The sequence below is a fragment of the Megascapheus bottae genome, chromosome 3, assembly GCF_031878675.1.
Source record: "Megascapheus bottae isolate mThoBot1 chromosome 3, mThoBot2.hap1, whole genome shotgun sequence".
NCBI lineage: Eukaryota > Metazoa > Chordata > Mammalia > Rodentia > Geomyidae > Megascapheus > Megascapheus bottae.
Genome location: NC_143511.1, coordinates 73,389,806 through 73,394,448, shown reverse-complemented (window position 1 = coordinate 73,394,448; position 4,643 = coordinate 73,389,806).

The window sequence follows — 4,643 nt, the reverse complement described above, 5'->3', positions numbered from 1 at the left end:
AATTGGAGATGAGAGTCTCACAGATGTTAGTGCCCCAGATGGCTTTGAATCAGCCTCCTGAGTAGCTAAGGTTACAGGCATGAGCCACAAGTATTTTTCAATCTTTATACATAAATTTTGCTTTGTTGAATCTGGATAATATTAAAACCATTTTGTGAACTGCTTCCCACTCCCCCTACATGTACTAGTATATTTTGCCTTTTTTTTTTTTTTTGCCAATCTTGGTGCTTGAACTCAAGGCCTGGGCACTGTCCTTGGACACTTTTTGCTCAAGGCTAGTACTCTGGCACTTGAGCCACAGTGCCCCTTCCAGCTATTTCTATGTATGTAGCACTGAGGAATTAGCCTCAGGGCTTTGTGCATGCTAAGTGAGCAATCTACAATTAGGCCAAACTCCTGGCCCCTATTTTGACTGTTTTATAAGTCAATACAATTTCTAGCAAATAAAGGCAAGGATGCACTACAATTTATGAAGTGTGTGGATTAAGGAAATGTAACAGAGGGTTGAACTTGCTCAAAGAACACTTGCACCTTTGGGAGCCTCACAAGGAAACTCCCTTGTATTATTAATATATACCAATTCAAAAATAAACCAGGTACCAATGGCTCACAACTGGAATCCTAGCTACTCAGGAATCTGAGATCTGAGGATTGCAGTTTGAAGCCACCTGCGCAGGAAAGTCTGTGAGACTCATCGCCAATTAACCAGTAAAAAGTCAAAGGTGGTGGGCTGAGAGTTTGGCCTAGTGGTAGAGTACTTGCCTAGCGTGCGAAAAGACCGGGGTTCGATTCCCTGGTACCACATACATAGAAGTGGTGCTGTGGCTCAAATGGTAAAGCTCTAGCCTTGAGAAAGCTTAAAGACCGTGCTCAGACCCTGTATTCAAGCCCAAGGACTGGCGAAAAGGTCAAAAGTGAAGCTGTGGCTCAAGTGGTAGAGTGTTATCTTTGAGAAAGCTCAAGGACTGTGCTCAGGCCCTGAGTTCAAGCCCTACGACAGGCAAAAAAGTCACATGTGAAGCTGTGGCTCAAGTGGTAGAGCACCAAAGCTCAGCTATAGCTCTCAGGTCCTGAGTTCAAGCTCCATAGCCAACATACACATAAGGAAATAAATCAAAACTTTTAATGTGATACATATACACAATGGAGTATTATTTGACAATAAAGAAAAAATGAAATGTTATTCACAGGAAAATAGATGTAACTGGAGACCATCATGTTGAGTGATACAAGCCAAGCTCAGAAAGACATGCATCACATATTTTTACATATATACAGAATCTAGACCTTACAACCCACATGGATTTAAATTGAGGACTATTTAGTAGAAATTTGTGAAAGGAGGGAGGGGGAAGGAAAGAATGATGGGGGAATGAATATAATTGAAGTATATAAATAAAGCTTCTAAAACTTTTAAAAGGAGAAGCAGGGTGAAGAGTTTAAAAACAAAACAACAACAACAAAAAAACTAAGATGGCCCAGGAGTTTAACCTAGTGGTAGAGTGCTTGCTTAGCATTCATGAAGCCCTGGGTTTGATTTCTCGGTACCACATACACAGAAAAGCCAAGAAGTGGTGCTGTGGCTCAAGTGGTAGAGTGCTAGCTTTGAGAAAAGTCCAAGGACAGTGCCCAGGCCCTGAGTTCAAGCCCCAGGACTAGCAAAAAACAAAAACAAAACAAGAAAACAAAAAAACTAAGGTAGGGCCTCTGAAATGGCCAGAGATAGAGTACTTGTCTTGAAACCTACAGCAGGGTGCCTGGGGCTCATGCCTGCAATCCTAACTACTTGGGAAGCTAAGATCAGGATCACTGTTCTGTGCTGGCTGAGGCAGAAAAGTCTTTGAGCCTTCATCGTAACAGAAGAAGCTGAACTTGGTGGCTCTCCTGTCATCCCATCTACATCAGAAAGTTGAAAACAGGTGGATTGTGGTCCAGATATATATCCAGACAGGAAACAAGACCAGATCTCAAAAATAACCAGGGCATAATCTTGTGCTGAAGAGCTCAGGGACAGTGCCCAGGACAAGGCGTAGGGAAGTAGCCTTGAGCTGAATAGCTCAGGGATAGCGCCCAGGCTAAGTTCAGGCCCCATGACCCCCCCCCCCAATAAATAAATAACCAGAGCAAAAGAAAGATCTAGAAACCTAGTTAAAACTATAGTCGTGAGCCACCAGCACCTGACACAATGCTAAAAATAAAATAAAAAAAATCTTTCACAACATCATTTTGAATGATTGTCTAGCTTTCTACTTAATTGATGTGCTTTCAGGTTGTTTTCTACATTATGGTTAAAATAAAACTACAATGAACATCTTCACTCAGCCAACAAATACCTTTTGTATACTTCTGGGGGGATTTAATTATTAAGCCTAAGTATATGAACTTCATGATTTTGCACAACTATTGCTACACCAGATCTTGGAGCTGAAATGGTATTCTAAGAGCACAGAAAAAAGGGAGCAGAACCATCTGCATGAAGCATGTCTGGGGAAATGTGTGTGTGTGTTTTGGGTGTGCACGAGATCTCTCTGGAAAGGCAGAAAAACAATGAACAAAACTAGACAGAAACTGAGTAGCTGGAAGAAGAGTCTTCACATCAGACCCGAGCCTTTCATCAGCTTCAGCTGAATAGCACATATTACCTATTCAAAATAAGGTAAAACTAAACTTTAAGTAGGAACCTAGGATGTTTGGCTACACCAACCAGCAGATACATTTTTTTAAATGTTTATTCAACTGCAGTTGTAAAAATCAGTGAAGGAGAGATTGGGAGTGTAGCTTCATGATAGAATGCTTGCCGAGTATATACAAAGCCCTGGATTTGATTCCTTGGTACCACATACACAGAAAAACCCAGAAGCGGTGCTGTGGCTCAAGTGGTAGAGCTCTAGCCATGAGAAAGCCCAAGGACAGTGCCCAGGCCCTGAGTTCAAGCCCCAGGACTGGAAAAATAAAAGATCAGTGAAGGAATTAGGGAAGCATAAGTACAAGAAGTATGTTGCAAGAGTAAACTGCTAAACAATAAATTTAAAAAGGTTCTTTTTAAATGTGAGTGGGAACAAAAAAAAATTGGTCACATAAACAGACTTTTGGAAGTTAGTGAGGCCAAGGATGATTGCAAGAGCTATGCCAGTGCTTTTCTTTTCATTTCTTTTGAGATAGGTGTTCAGTATGTATCCCAGGCTGGCCTAGAACATGCAGCCTTCTTCCCTCGGCCCACCCCCATCAGGTGCTGGGATTACAGATGATGCCACTATGTCCAGCTCATCTTCCGCAGCTCCTTCTTTATTTTCTCAGAGCCACCTCCACTTCTTCCTCCACCCCAAGTGTAGCCCTCCTGCATGCCACTGGGCTCTGAATTTCTCTCTCTTCCTCTCCCTTCTATCTCCCCTTCCTTCCCTCCCTGCTGTCCCTCCCCTCACTCCCCTCCCCTCCAGCAGTACTGGAGTTTGGACTCCGTGCCTTGGGCTTGCTATGTAGACATGCTACCACTTGGCCCACACCCCCAGGCCACTCTTCAATCTCTACTCTAAATTGCTTTGTACACGTGTGTGTATACCTGTGCTATTTTTAGCAAGGAGACCCATGCACAATGCACAAACACTGGCATGCTCAGGACGCACAGAAGTCTGCTGCATTGTAATGCTAGTGTCATTTCCCCCATAGTGGTGCCCAGCTTCTACTAAAGATAGTGCCTTTCAGCACGCGTACACAAACAGGCATCATGCTTTTCAACAAATTTCAGATCTTTGCCTATCACTTAAACACATTATCACCAGTATCAATGGGCTTCTTTCTCTTTTGGAGGGAGGGAGATGTATTTTCTTAAAATTAAGGACAGGTACACACGATTTAAACACAATGGACCATATATGTGACCGACCACATAGCCAACTGAGCTATGTAATGCACTCAAGGGAATTAAAATTCTTTTATGAAATTTCTATTGATTAAAAAATTTTTTTTTACCTTGCCTGTTTAAAATCCAGGTGCAGTGGCTCATGCCTATAATCCTAGCTCAGGAGGCCGAGATCTGAGGATTGAGGTTCAAAGCCAGCCCAAGCACTACAAAGTCCAAGAGATTCTTATCTCCAACCAATCACCAGAAAACCAGAAGTAGTGCTGTGGCTCAAAGGATAGGGAGGTAACCTTGAGCAGAAGAGCTCAGGGACAGTGCCCAGGGCCAGAGTTGAAGTCCCATAACCGAAGGAAAAAAAAACCTGCATATGAACCTGGTAAGGTGGCTTGCACCTGTAATCCTAGCTACTCAGGAGGCTGATATCTGAGAATTGCAGTTCAAAGCCAGCCTGGGCATAAAAAAGACTCTTATCTCCAATTAGGCACCAGAAAACCGGAAGTAGTGCTGCTATGGCTCAAAGGATAGGGAGGTAGCCTTGAGCAGAAGAACTCAAGGACAATGCCCAGGCCCAGCATTCAAGTCCTATGACATCCAAAAGAAAAATAAATATAAAAACTACATAATCTATAAATAAGGCAAGACTATTGAGTCCAGTTTCATTTCTTTTCACCTGTTTAACACTATGCATGCCATTTTCTGCTTTGCACTCTCTTTGTGTATTATTTCCTGTATTCTATAGACTAAGTAGGTAAATCATCCCCATTTTCATGTGGGGAAACTGAGG